The 15,152-nt window shown below is 38.7% G+C and overlaps 1 protein-coding gene across 1 annotated transcript in view; it reads left to right on the forward strand.

The window, feature by feature from the left end:
* The window catches only part of Gpc3 (glypican 3), a 515,396-nt gene that overhangs the window by 19,904 nt on the left and 480,340 nt on the right, over positions 1 to 15,152 (forward strand). The window lies entirely within an intron of this gene.

Genomic DNA, 15,152 nt, shown 5'->3' on the forward strand with positions numbered 1-15,152 from the left:
AACAGAGGTATATGAACAGAAGTATGTTGAAGATATATAAAATTACTGGAGCATTTACACAGCTATTCCCCAAGATGGCATAAATGCCACAGCACTAGAGCATGTCAGTGTAGACACTCAGATAAGCTGAAGCATGGGGAAAAGGAGAAGATCGATAGTGGTGCTTCCCACTCAGGGATCAAGACTGAGTGTTTGATTTTCTTTTGGTTGCATTTTGCTCTGGCGTGGTACGTCTGCTATACTAACAAGGTAACTAACTCCCTTTTCCACAGGTTCCTATCACAGGGAAAGTAGAAAGATATAATAGAGGGCACAGATTATTTACAGTGGCTGAGAATGTAATTACAAGGTGCAATGGCTTGAAACTGAAATTTAGGTTAGCCATTAGAGCTGGGAGAAACATCTTAACAGTAAGGGCAATTGGGCATCAGAAAGATTTGCCTGGGAGCTGGTTAAACAGCATCTCCAGAAATGCTGAGGACTAAGGTAGGGGTAATGTGAAGAGAGTTTAATTCAGTGTTGGACCAGAGGCACAGACTTACAGGCATCCTTCATTGTTGCCTGGCTTCTCTTGATGATTACTTAATTACTAATAGCTTGAAACAATTTTTAGTCCTGTATCCAAAGTATGCCTAATTTGTTAAGCATAAGAAAACAAATGCCTTAGAGCAGTGAAAATGAATTATTTGGATTGATATGAACATCTTCCTAACTGACTTTCTCGAATATGGGCCAACAACACAGAGTATTATATTTTGCTTCTGCAAGTCCTCTTCCTCCTTATCATATGGGACTGCTGTTGTTATAGTAACCTTTGGGCTCTGTCAACATGACTTTCTCAGGTATCACCCTAAATAAAATTTGGTTTGGATCTCTGTTCATCTTTTCTTTGACATTTTTCTCTTTGTTCTCTTGGCATCTCCCCCAGTCCCTGGCCTGGCTCCCCTCTCCTTCTCCTACCTCTTTCTTTTCCAGGGCTGGAGGAAGATGCCAAACGATTTCTTTAATCTTTAAGCATTACTCAGGGAATGTTGCATTTTGAGAAAATGGTTTAAAGCCAGTTGTAGTTTACCCTTGATGAAACATGTAGGCAACCCTAGGCAGATACTTTTAGGTAGAGTAGAGGGGAAGCAGGTGTATCACTTTCATAGGACCACCAAACAGTGACCTAACATTTGGTGGCCTAAAACAAATGAAGTTTGTTGGGTGTTGTACAAGATACTTGACAGGCCAAGAGAAGATGATAATAATTTTGAGCCCAACCTGGGCAACTTAGATATATTCTGTCTCAAAATACAAATAAAATGTTGGGAGGGGTGGAGCTCAGTGGTAGAGTACCCTTCTGTTTGATTCCAAGGAACACAAAAAAACCAAAACCAAACAAACAAGAAAAAAGCACCTGAAATTTGTTCTTTGACACTTCTGAAGGCTGGCAGTCTGAAATAAGGTGTTAGCTGGTCCACACTTTTTTCACTGACAAGAGTGACTGGGGGTGGGGGGCTGGTGAAATGGCTCAGTGGTCTAAAGCACCTACTTAGAACAAGCTTAGCAAAGCACAGAGACCGCGGTTCAATCTCCCAGCACCACATGCCAGCCAGCCCCGCCCCCTGGTGGGCTGAGCTGGACACACACACACACACACACACACACACACACACACACGTAAATAAATAAAAAAATTTAAAAAAAAAGAGTTACTGGGCAAGAGTTCTGTCTGTCTGCTATGAAGACATGTCACTGATTTCAGGTGCACCTAAATAATCAAGGATGTTCTCCCAAGACTTTTTCCAAATAAGGTCCATTCACCACTTGGTAGTTTAGGACATAAACAGATCATTTTAAGAGAAACCATTCTAGCCAATACAGAAAAGAACTTGCTGGGACTTCTCAAATCATAGCAACAGATCAGAGCTCTCTGCTGTAAGAGGAAGTGTTTGAGAGATACTTAAAGTTGGTTGTAAAATACCAGTATGTTTCCTGAGAGTGATGTGGGTGGCAACTGCTGTTAACCCATTTTCTTTTGAAAATTTTTTTCTTAGTACATGTTTGCAGTATCTAATCTATACCTTTATACTGGAAAGGGTTGGTATATGTATGTAATACATCTTGAGTCTTTTTCTTGATCCCTTATCTTTCCTATCTCTCCTTGCTTCTTGAACTCTTAATCCCTTTCCCATTTACAAAAGTTCTTTCCATTTTTCTTCAGCTCTTTTTTTATCTTTTCTCCCTCTCTGGGAATATGGGTAGTCACATGCAGAAGACTGAATGTAGTACAGCTCATTATGTAGTAAGGTAAAATCAAAATGGATCAATGTTAAAACAGATCTTTTATATTAAAGCATATAAAATATTAAAACAAACCATCTGCTGAAAGATGGAGCAGGTAAAATCCTTGAAGGCATAGGTATAGGCAAGAATTTTCAGAACAGAACTCTTGTGGCAGTAGATATAATACTGAAAATAAACAAATAGGGGTCATATCAAATTAAAAACCTTTTCACAGCAAAAGAAACAAATAACAGAGTGAAAAGACAACCTACAGAATGAAAAAAAATATTCACCAGCTATTCTTCAGGGGACTAACATGTAGAATATAAAAAGAACTGAAAGAATTCAGACTCCTCCAAAATGAAAAACCAATCAAAAATAGCAAATGAAATGAATAGACCTTTGTCAGTAGAAGTACAGATGACCAATAAATACATGAAAAAAATGTTCAGCATCTCTGGCCATTAGAAAGTGCAAATTAAAATAACACTAAGGTCGGATATGGGCAAGAAGCACAAGTCAGACAGACGCCTATATGAGGACTATGTGGAGAAGCCTTTAAAGTTGGTCCTGAAAGTGGGAGAGAATGAGGTCACCGAGCTGTCCACGGGGAGCTCCAGACCAGACTTGAGTCTCTTCAAAGACAAAAACAATCATGACAAACACAAGGACAGAAAGTGGAAAAAGAGGAAAAAAGGAGAAAAGCAGGTGCCTGGGAAAGAAAAGGGGAGAAGAAGGAGACAAGTCAAGATATCTGTTTCCCCTGGTGAGTCTGGTCATCTTGCCAAGGATTATGATCTTCAGGAAGACTCCCACTATAACTGCGATAGAGGTGGCCACATTGCCAAGGACTGCATGGAGCCTGAGTGAGAGCAGTGCTTCTGCAGCTGTGGCAACCCAAGCCATCTGGATTGAGACTGACCCTGCAGATAAACAGAAGTGCTGTTCTTGTGGCATATTGAGATACATTTAGAAAGACTGCACCAAAGTGAAATGCTATAGGTGTGGTGAGACTGGTCATATAGCCATCAACTGCATTAAGATGAGTGAAGTCAACTGTTACCACTGTGTGGAGTGAGAGCATCTTGCACAGGAATGAATGATTAAAGAGTACTGCCTAATTATATTTTCCTTTGTCATCTTCCCTTTTCGGATTGATGGCTACTATTTTCTCTGAATCCCTTTCTTTGACCAAAGTTTGCAAACAGAGACTACTCCAAGGCCAGTAAGCTTTACCTGCCATATAAAAGGAGGAAAAGGGTAGGGGAAATATTTTTTTCTGTGTCTAACTACCAAAAAAAGTTTGTGTAGTTTGGTAGAGTTGGTGTATGTAATGCTTTGTTAAAGAACTCCCTTTCCATACTCACTGGTAAATAGGGATTGATGAATGGAAAGAGTTGGCAGACCACAAGCCCACCCTGGGCTTCTTGAATATGTTCACAATTAGGAGGTTAAACCAATTCTGGAAGTATCTATGAACTTCTTTAAATAACTTTAATTTTAGCATGACAGCCTTGGATTGTCTGACGTCAGTAGCTATTAAATAACATTGAGTAACATTGTAAAAAAAAAAAACCCAAAACAAACAGCACTCAGATAGCCTCTTACTCCAGAAAGAAAGACAACCATGAAGAAATCAAATATAAGGGCTGGCGAGATAGCTCAGTGGACTAAGTGCCTGCTTTGGCAAGTTCAGGGACCAGGGTTTGATCCCTGGGCCCACATGTTACACCAGCCCTGCACCTGGAGCATACTAAGCCAGCAACAAAGTCCAGGCATGGTGACACACACCTGTAATCCCAGCCCTGGGGAGGCTGCAGACAGGAGGATCACTACAATTCCAAGCTGCACAATAAGATGCTGTACCAAATAAACAAATGAAAAAAAATCAAATATAGTAATAACACATGATTGCAAAGGTGCAGGGAAAAAGGAACACTTCTACATTGTTGGTGGGAATATAAACTAGTACAACCACTATGGAAATAAGAATAAATATTCCTAGAACACTAAAAATAGCAATCCCATTTGACTGAGTTTTTTTTTTAGATATGCATGTATCACTATGATATGATGGTTTTAACCCCAAAGTGTGATATATGCATACCTATGTTTATAGAAGCACAATTTATAATGGCTAAATCTTGGAAACAGCCTATATATCCATCAACAGGTGAATGTTGATGGATAACATCAACAACCCATTTTTCAGATGACTAATTTGAGGACCTGGGAAGTGAAAATGATTTGCTTAAGTTGCACTGGATCAGAGGATATATTATATAACAGAACAGACTATTACATTATTCAGTATGGATTTTGTGCCTTACCTTGTGATTCATTTTTTTTGTTAGAAATAAAACATTTTTCTGACCATTTCAGTCATTGGAAGACAATTGCTTTTAAAGTCATCTCATAGAATCTGTAGGATCAGGTGATAATGCATGTTTAATTTACTGAAGCTTTCCACCCAGTTTTGTGGATTTGCTGAAATATCAGCAACAGGGTGTTTTGGAAGCCAGAAACACCTATGAAGCAAGAGACTCCCTTTTAGGTTCAGGTTTACTGTGTTACTGCATGCAAAATGGCAAAGGTATGTTTGTCATAGATGAGACATTCTCTGATGAATGTTGCATACTTTTTTATAACCAAAAGACTAGTTCTACCATTTTTGGTCATGGGGTGTCTCTCTTCCAATGCATTATCAGAGTGTGCCAATGACGATGTTGGTATATAAATTACTGAGTTAGAGTATGGCCTTCATGGAAACACAGAGGAAGGAATCATTTCTGGGGGTGTTGAGACAAGGTTTAGCTATATGGTTCAGACTGACTTTGAACTCACCGTGATTGTCCTGCTTCAGCCTCCCGAGGAGTGCTGGGATTATGGGAATGTACTACCACATTTGTCAAGAAAGGAGTTATAAAGTCAACAAGTTATGTTTCTGACCTAGTATAGGAGTTCCTGCTGTGTTAACTCTGATATTACTACTCAAATCATATGCTTGAATGCTTGAAGAGACTGGCAGTTTATTATGTATAGTAAATAGAAAACAGGCTCTTATTGTTGATTGTTTTGTTCATTAATTCACCAAGCATCTATGTATTTACTGTTTATCAGGTTCTTAAATGTGGGAATACAGAAATGACCAAATACAGTTCTGGCCCACAGAATCTCAAAACTTAATAGTTGATTGCAAAGCACAGTGTTAGAGGTACACAGTGTGCTGAAAATTCTGAGATGATAGCTCATAGGGTTTATTTAGAGGGAAGGGAGAAAAGCATTATGAAAGAGACACTTGAGAGAGACTTTATAGATGAGGTTTTAATAGCTGAAGCTAGGAGAAGAGCACTCTAGGGAGCAGAGTAGCATGAGCAAAACAGGGAAGCAAGAAATGGAGAAATGTGTTTGGGAAACATTAAATAAGAGTGTAATTTAATCCTCACAGTCACTTTGAGAGGCAGGTGCTGTCATCCCTATTTTATAGATGAGAAAGCTGTGGCTCAGGGACTAAGTAACTTGCCCAAGATTACATGGCTCTTTAGTGGCCAATGGCTCGTGGTTTCTACCCTCATCTGCCTGATTTCAGACTCCTCCATTTGCAACTGGATGGTGACCGATCAGGAAGCTTTGTGTCCTTAAGTGGTCTCTGGTGAAAAAGAGACATGAAGGACATGTGGTTAGTATTACATTGGATGCAGTGCTATAACCTCAAGTTGTTGGTCTTGCACTTGCATTCATATATATATATTTCAAGTATTATTGCTAAAGCCTTTTTCAAAGGGAAGAAGCTAGTTTTGTGCCTGTTTATGTCCTCCCTCCCAGTGCCTTGTTGGGAATGGATTTAGTGATCACGGATGGATCTACAACTGGAAAGTGTCAATGCTATCCCAGTCCACTTGAGGAAAACAGGACTGGATTTGGGAAGGCGGTTAAATCAAACAGCTGATTTCAGAGTAGAGCAGATAAAGCTTTTGTCTTAATAGGGAAGAACTCATTTCCCCTTGATGTGATTTCCTACACAGGAAAGGGGCCTGCACTTAGCTTGGAAGTAGGGTGTTGAAATTCTCAGCTATGCCTCAGGTCTGCTTATTTGGAGATTATATCTGAAAAATAAAATTATACATCTTCCGACATGCCAGATCTCAACTACTTTTCTGAGTGGAATAATAATTAGTGAAAGAGTGACTAGGGGAGACAGGGATATTACCTTAGCTTAAGTTTCTCTGGCAGAATACTAAACTAGGAGCTCGGGAGATAGCTCAGTGGCATAAGTGCCTGCCTGGCAAGTGCAAGATCCTAAACTAAAAGGTTCTCCAGTTCCATAATGGCTGACATTGTTCTCTAAACAAATATTCATTTTATTATTTATTCTCATCAAAATAATCAAGAATGTGTATGTGGGAATACTGCTACTCTCCTAAAGTTACTCTAGTAGCGTCAGTTAATCTGGCCTGTTTCCGTTAGAGTTGAAGTCTCTTGAAGTTCTGGCCATTACCTCCAAGTAAAAAGGGAATGTCATTAAGCACAAACCGTAATAGGCACTTGAGCTGGAAAGATGAATCATTCAAGGTTCTTTCCCTCAAGAAATTTAAATCTAGTGTCAATAAGGCATACAAATATAACTATGAGTCAACTTAGACAGTGTAAGATGTATACTGTGTTTATAAAGAACAGAGAGTATTGTGGGAATTCAAAAGACAGAAAGCCTTTGCAATGTCTCTTTCTGCTCCTATGAAAATTCCCTTCACTGAAAGTCCATTCCAAAGGCCCAAATCCAAAGGAGTCATCTTGTAGCAGCATTGATGTAGTTAGTCCCTTCTCCGTGTCTCTGTAACTCTTTAGCACTGTACTTTTCCTGCTAGTCTTGCCAGGTACGTTGGCAGTGCCTGAACATACCATCTACTTTTACACCCCTGTACACTTGCTCTGTTTTTAGGGGGGGTTATTTAGGAGGTTGAATGGCTTGATTAAAAATGTATACTACACATATCTCTCTGGAGTTTGGTTGAAGAAAGATACACAAGAAGACTAGATTGGAGGCTATGTCACCCCAGTGGAAGGCAGTAATGAAGAAGAGGGAAATGGTAGAGACATTTAAAATGCACAATCAGGATTGGGTGACATTTGACTACAGCCCATGAAGGTGAATAAGGTATCCAGAGTGAGGTTTCTAATTAGTTTGGGAGTCCATTTCCTAGACCAATCTGTGAACTTCAGGGTAGAGAGTATACCTTGTTCATTATTGTATTCTGTGGCTTGGGCATAGTCCCTGGCCCACAAAGTAGGCATTCAGTGAATTGTTGCATGAATGAATCATTCACCACTTTGGTAAGCCAAATATAATCTGTGAATTTGTATTCTCAGAACACATGTTGACTACTGGTTGGAAAGTTGGTCCAGAAAGAACCTCTTTGCGGGAGCGTGTACAGATCTGGGGATTCAACCTTTAGCAGGCATGAAATGATAGGCAGCTAATTGACAGTTGGCAGGAGAGATAAAAGAAATTCATTCTTTAATTCTGAACCTTAGAGAGAATGGCTTATCTCCAGGGTTGCTGTAAACTCCCAGCACTCCGGTGTGGTAGGGACATTTTGGCCTGCCTTTTACAGAAGCAGAGTGTGTGGTGGCCCCAGGCATGGGCTTTGATTTAAAGTCTGAACTCCTGATATACCTGTGTGTGTCCTCTGCAAGGTCATGGTCTTTCAGGCTAAATAACAGAGGGTAACCTTCAGCTGGGTTCCCTGAAATGATTTCCTCCATCAGCAATCATCATTTTCCCCATTGGTTGCTAATGCACACATTTCTTTCATCTGTATTCCTATCTTGATTAGTGAGAAATTAATGAGCGTGTAAGATTTGATTTAGATAATAATTAATTAAGGGAAAAAGTGGTGTTCTAATAGCAAGTCACTATTACATGCTAAGGAAATTAGTTAATATTTTGGAATAGTAAATTGACTTGTCCTCCATTTTAAAAAGAACCTTTAAAAACACCTGATAGATCTTTTTGGTTCATTAGTTCAGCAACCTGTACTTAAGCCTTTAGGTAATTTTAATAGGCAGGTATTATTTTCCCTAAAAGTCATGAAGCAACCAATTTGGGATATCATTAATTGTTTTGTTTCATGTTATTTTAGTGATAATAATTACATTATCATTTTCAGCACAATGTACCTCTGCTAGCAAAAAAAAATCTGCTATTTGAAATGCAGACTTTTGCACTGCAATGTGTCAAATCATTGCATATACATACATATATGGAAAAGATTTCAATTTTCATTGTTACTGAGCCCTGACAATGCGTTCTTTTCTGTTCCTGTTTGAATATGCTTTATATGCTCTTAGAAAAGTATAAGGATCAAGATCTACATTAATATGTCTTCTCTTCTTTAATGTGCTTTTCAATGCTATTTTTGACAATTTCTTATCATTAGCTAAAATTGCAGTCTACTAAAATAACCAACATATATAGAACATAATAAAGGTAATTAGAGAATCGGAGGACTGCATGTGGCCTTGAGGGGTTATTTAGTCCATTTCCCAATTTCAAGCCTATGACTAATCTTCCTAAACAGCATTCTTCATCATATTATGCTTCCACTTGAGAATCGCCAGTGGTCCATTATTTCCTCTGGGGTCAAGCCCACAAGACTCTGCTTGCATTGGAGCCCCTAAGATGTGGGCCTATCTTACCTGATAAGGAAACTATTCCTCAGAAAAGCTGGCCTCACCACATTACTCCACTGGTGCCAGACATATTTCACCTCTTGGCCTCTCCAAATCCTTCCTATCTTCAGTGATTTAGCTCTAGCTCTATGTCTTCCCAGAAGTCTTCTTTGACTCCTTAGAGCCTCTGGTGTGCATTCTTTTAAGCAAATGGTGTCTGTGTTGCATGTTTTAAAAGTCAACTTTATGGAAATGTTTGCTGCAAATTATAGAATGCACCCATTGTAAGTGATGAGTTTTGACAAATTTGTATACCCATGTAACCACTCCTCCATTATAGACAATTTCCATCACCTCAGAAAATTTCCTGCATATTTTGGCACATAACCATATACCAAATTTAACTGTTCTCTAGCTATTTCAGAGTGTGAAAATCTGGTCTTTGAGCATGAATTTATTTTTTATTTGTTTAGTTTTAATTAACCCATATTGAATATTTACTTTGTACTAAGAAGGCTAAGAGGTTCACAAGTATAATCTCACTTAATCCTTGCAATAACCCTATAAAGTAAAAACTATTGATAATCTCATTTTATAAACAAGAACAGAACAGGATGCACAGGCTGAGTCATCTACCTATGCTTGTACAGCTAGCAAGTGGTGAGGTAAGAGCTAAATTGTAAGTTACTTGACATGAGGCACCCAAGTGCTTTGGCTCTTTCCTGCCCACTGGTGCCTGGATGCTGCTGACCTTTAGGTCATTAACACTGACTGACTTGGAATACATTCCAATAGAATTGACACCTACACATTGGTCAACTTTCTGCTTCCAACTACGGCCAGGGCTCAAGCCCAGAATAGAGTCTACAAGTGAGTGTACAGTGAGCCTTGATTTTCACAGCAAAGAAAGACAGAAGCCTTGGTCTTGACAGAATTGGCTATGGAAAACCAGAGGCAATCTAAAACAGCAGGTCTTCAAGTGGAGCTGACAACAAGAGCTGGACTCAAAAGAGAGTCTGTTGATGAGGGTCAATAAGGCTAGGCCACAGGTAGCCACTCAAGCAGATCCCCCAAGGTAAAAGCATGCATCTCCAGAGAGCCTTCTGTGAAATGTGTGATTGGTCCTAGAAGGGAGGCAACTGGAGAAGATGCCCAGTTTGAGAATTCATGAGAAAAATTCCCCAGAGGTCAAGCTTCTGTAGTTCAAATTCTCCCTTTTCAGTTATAGACCTCTGAACTGGACTCAATGTCCAAGCAAATCATCATCTCAGAAGAATTGGAGATACATTTTCTCATAGTGTTTGTGTACCTTCAAGCTGTTTGGACATTGATTTTTATGATATTTTCCCAACTTCAAAGTGAAGCATTCAGATGTTAAATTTTCAACATTATCTGTTTTTACTCCCTCTCTTTAGATACCGACAGACACAGGTTTCTTAGCAGTGTTCTCAATCTGCAGCCCTCATTAACTCAACAGTATGCACATAAGACTGAATGGGGTTGCCCGGTCATCCCGAAGGAGATGGGAGTCATTTTCTCTTCTTCAGGAATTCACAATCTAGGAGAGGAGATTATAGTATGAAGGTATTTTTTAATCCTTCAAAATAAATGGGAACTAGCAGCTCTGTAATGACTTCAGTTATTTTTTTTAGCATCTGGGAATGCAAGTTATTAAGCCCTAAAAAGCTGAACCTTTCTGGCTCATTTAAATCACTAAGTCTTCTCCTTATCTCCATCCTAGGCTATATTGCTTGTTTTTCTTCCATTTCCCCACTGAATTTCCTTTTTACAAAAAAACCCAGGAGCACCCTTCTTTGATGAGTGTGGTCCACAATTTCTTTTTCTTTCTATCTAATAAAAGGGCCATTTCCTTTTAACCTTGTTTTGTGTCTCATGTACTTAGAAAATTATTTCCTTTTTCTTATTTCTTGAATTGGCCTTTTGCCTTTTATTCATATAACTGTGTAGTAGTTCTCAGTGCACATCTTTAGTAATTTCCTTTTGATTTGATTTGATTTTTTATTTTTATTTATTTATTTATTTTGCAGAACCAGGGATTGAACTCAGGCCCTTGCACTTGCCAGGCAAGTGCTTATTCTACTGAGCCATCTCCCCAGCCCTTTGATTTTATTTTTTAATTTTATTTATTTATTTGTGTGTGTGTGTGTGTGTGTGTGTGTGTGTGTGTGGCCAGCTCAGACCACCAGGGGGCGGGGCTGGCTGGCATGTGGTGCTGGGGGATTGAACCGTGGTCTCTGTGCTTTAGTTTAGCTTGTTCTAGGTAGGTGCTTTAGACCACTGAGCCATCTCACCAGCCCAAAAGTTGTTTTTTTTTTTTTTTTTTTGGTCGAACTGGGGATTGAACTCAGGCCCTTCCGCTTGCCCCAGAAGCGCTTATTCCACTGAGCCATCTCCCCGGCCCCCTGATTTTATTTTTTATTGATTATATTTGAGATTCAGTTTCCCGGGTGATTCTTTGTTTAGTCAATGAGGATTCCCTCTAATTTTTTTTTGCTATATTTTCCTGTTTTGTTTCTTTCACAAAAATGTTCATGGTATTGGAATGGTTATACTTCATGTTTCTCATTTTATTTAGACATGTCTAGCTTTCTATGCTGTCTTGTGGGGATCTTTTTTTTTTTTTTGCTGGTGTTGAACTCACTATGTAGGCCAGACTGGCATCAAATTCCTGGCCATTCTCCTGCCTCAGCATCTCCAGGATACTGGAATTAAGCCATACCTTGTCTGTGGGATTTTTAAAAGCTGATCAGTGAGTTACCTTAAACTTAAAATGAAATATTTTTCTCTTCGGTATGTATCTTTCTTCTCTTTTGCAAATCATCAGCTATTATCAGTTTATGGATGTTTTATTTCCACAAATCTATAGCTAACTCCTAGTCCCTAGGATCAGTTGTACTTATTGATTAGTCAAGCAATGATAGCAGGGGGGTTAAATATTGCCATATATACCTTTATATTTGTATCCAATGTACACTTATTCATGACACTTGACATGTTTTTGAAATGTTCTCATGGTTGCTTAAGTAGCACATACATTAAAATTAGGAAAGTTCTCATTTTAGATTTTATTCCATTATATAGTTTTGGCTAACTTGATTATTGAGGTAATAGTAGTTTATACAGTGATGAGACTAGACCAATTTAGGGAAAAGGCATGCCATGCAAGCCCTGAGTCAATTTCTGTACTGTTACATCAAAGACAGACTAAATGGAGTAATTCAGAGTCATTTATGAGCTTCTACAAGTATACTGGACAGCAACTGTTACCTTATTAGATCTTAGCAACTCATAACAACTCACAGAGAACAGATCTTAGCCCTGTTCTTTTATAAATCCCATTGGGCAGAGTTGGCACAAATTAGAACAATACCAAGAGCTACCCATTCTGCCAGATAAACTCAAGGGTTCTGGAAAACTGAAAGTCATCACCAGGGCAAATTTGGAAACTCAAAATATTTTATCTATAGCAGTTAATTTTATAAACTACAAATACAGTGATTTAAAACACTATTTGGGCCTTGGCTTGCCATGAAAACTTGACTAAATGAACAAGAACTTGGCATATGGAAAAGTATTTGCTATATAGGATCTTTTGTATCTACATGTGTGTCCCACCCAACCTTGTTTAAATGTAGATTAGCCACTCTTCCCCAAGGGGACTGTTTCCCTTCTTGATCCAATAAGCTGCATCAGTTTCTACTCCTAGATTAGCACTACATTTTGTAACTTCAGGTAGAAAGAACACAGTGAGCCTGAACTAGCTCTGCTTTTTTTCATTTTCTGAAGATAATCATAAAGCCTTTAAAGCTTAGACCATATTTAAAATCGGTTTAAGGCTTGTATATGAGATTGACGTTTATAGGAGATAAATCTGAACTCTGTGTCTCCAGACCCCAAATTGTATTTCAACATTAAATATCACCTTTCCATCCAGTACCATAAATTGCAGTGCTGGATTAGGTTTGGTGATCTGTGTTATCTGTGCTCTCCTTTTCTACTTTTGTCAGCAGCTCCCTGGAGGAGGGGGAATGGAGAGCTTCCAGTCAATACCCAGGGCTGCCATGTGAGACCAAAGTTGATGAATTTCATTTTTAAATTAAGAAAAGAGAAATTAGACACATATGTTAAGGGCACGATCAGCTGGAACTCCTAGGCACTTGAAATGTGGTGGTAAAAAGAACCTTCCTAGTAATTTAGGACTAACTAGTCTCCTTCCTTTATTTAAAACCCTAGTTTTTAAAAAGCTGTCTAAAATGTCTGAACACCTTCCTTCAGTAGAATTTATTGAATCTTCCTTTCCTGAGGACTTTAGAAGACTTTGGAGCGGTCATATTCCCTATACACATTTTATCATTTTGTATGGTGAGGTTGCCTTTATTGTGCTCATTTGCATGACTTTATCTCTGCTAGTTCTTTTAGACAGTGAACTCCATGGGGGCAGAGAAAAAGTCTCTCTCATTCAAAGATAGCCCTCTAGCATACAGCATAATACCTGGTGCATAAACATTATGTTGGACTCAGTCTTCTGAGAAGCAGGTGCCAGTTGGGTTAGCATCTAAATCTGATATGGATTTGGATTTGCAGGAGATTATTGGGGAAAATACTTGTGAGTGCAAATGGATAAGGTGCTGCAGGAGGTTGCAAGTGCCATTAGTGGACGGAGTAGGTAATATTTCTGTGGAATGGAGAGGAAAGGGGGGAAGGTTGAGTAGGAAGAACCTTAGACTCACTCTCCTGTTGTTTTTAAAAAAGTTTTGGCAAAATTGATGGGGAGCCCTCAAGCCAAAGTTCCCCATAAATAAAGTCTTCTGTCTCACAGGACTTAGTATCTTTGCCGCACTCAGTCACTGGTTGAGAGCAGACCCTAGGGACTGTAGCCTTTGTACAGCATGGTGTTGAAACCAGAGAACAGCAGCTGAGGCTAATAATCAATTACTCCCTGCCGCAGGACAGCTGAGGTGCGCATTTTCATGGATGGAGCTCAATAAATGCTTATTGAAGAAAGAATTTGAGCAAAATAAGTTTCACAGTAGAAGAATATGTGCTTAGTAGCTAAGAGGCCCTAGGTTCAATCCCCAACACTAACAAACAAAAAGGAGTTGCAGAAAGGAAGGAGATTGGGCTTAATTTAGTTGAACTTTAATATTTGCTAACATTTCTTACTGCCTTATATAAAAAAAGTCTTCTTGGCCTACCCTTTATAAAAACAGAAAAGTTCTTGCCAACACAACATTTCACCACATTACTTGTCTCCCTTTGCTTGCTTTATAAAAAATGAATGGCATTGTTGAGCTTTAATTGACATATAGTAAGCAACACATTTTTTGAAAGAAATATAGATTCTTCACAAAAAGAACACTGCCACCAGAACCCCCCTTCATTATAATTATTATAAGAAAAATTTATGGCTAATTTTGGATTGCTGACTCTCTCAGTTGCCAGAAGCCTCTGGGATTCCTTATCAAATCCATCTTTGCACAACCCTAGAACTCGTAGTTCACATTCCGGACACAGCAATACTTCACATAAAGTCCTAAGTCCTTCATGATCCAAGGAATTCTGTGCTAGGTTTATTTTTATCTATCTTTGGTTGCTGAGAAGAGCAGAGGAGAGATCCTGACAATACAGAGAAGTCAAGCCACAATATTCCAGCCCAAGCCTCTGAATGTTAGTTTGAATTTCTCAAAGCTTTCAACAGTATTTTCACTCCTTCATCCTGCAAGTCCTCTCATTATACATTAATTTCTGTTTTGTACATCTTTGATGTAAATGGAATCACACTGTACACTTTTCCCTGCTCTGGTTTAATTCACTTAGCATAATGCTTTCAAAGTGTATCCTCATGGTATCGTGTGTCAGTGCTTCATTTTTTATGGCTAAATAGAATTCCTTTGTATGGATATGCCACAGTCTGTTTTCCCTTCCTTACTTTGTTTTATTTTCTGTATAGTAGATATCATGATTTGATATCATGCTTATATCTTCATTCGTTTACTGCCCCTGGAATATAAACTCTATGAGTGCAGAGGCTTTGATTTGTACATTGTTATAATCATTGTGATTGACATATGATATTATTGAATGAGTAAATAGGTGTTGAGTGACTTGCATTTTGCCCCAGACCCTTAGTTAAAACAACAACAGCACATAGCATTCATTTAATACTCATATTTCGATTAGTTATTCTGAAAGGC

Source organism: Octodon degus, unplaced genomic scaffold (genome assembly GCF_000260255.1).
Source record: "Octodon degus isolate 3935 unplaced genomic scaffold, OctDeg1.0 scaffold00063, whole genome shotgun sequence".
NCBI lineage: Eukaryota > Metazoa > Chordata > Mammalia > Rodentia > Octodontidae > Octodon > Octodon degus.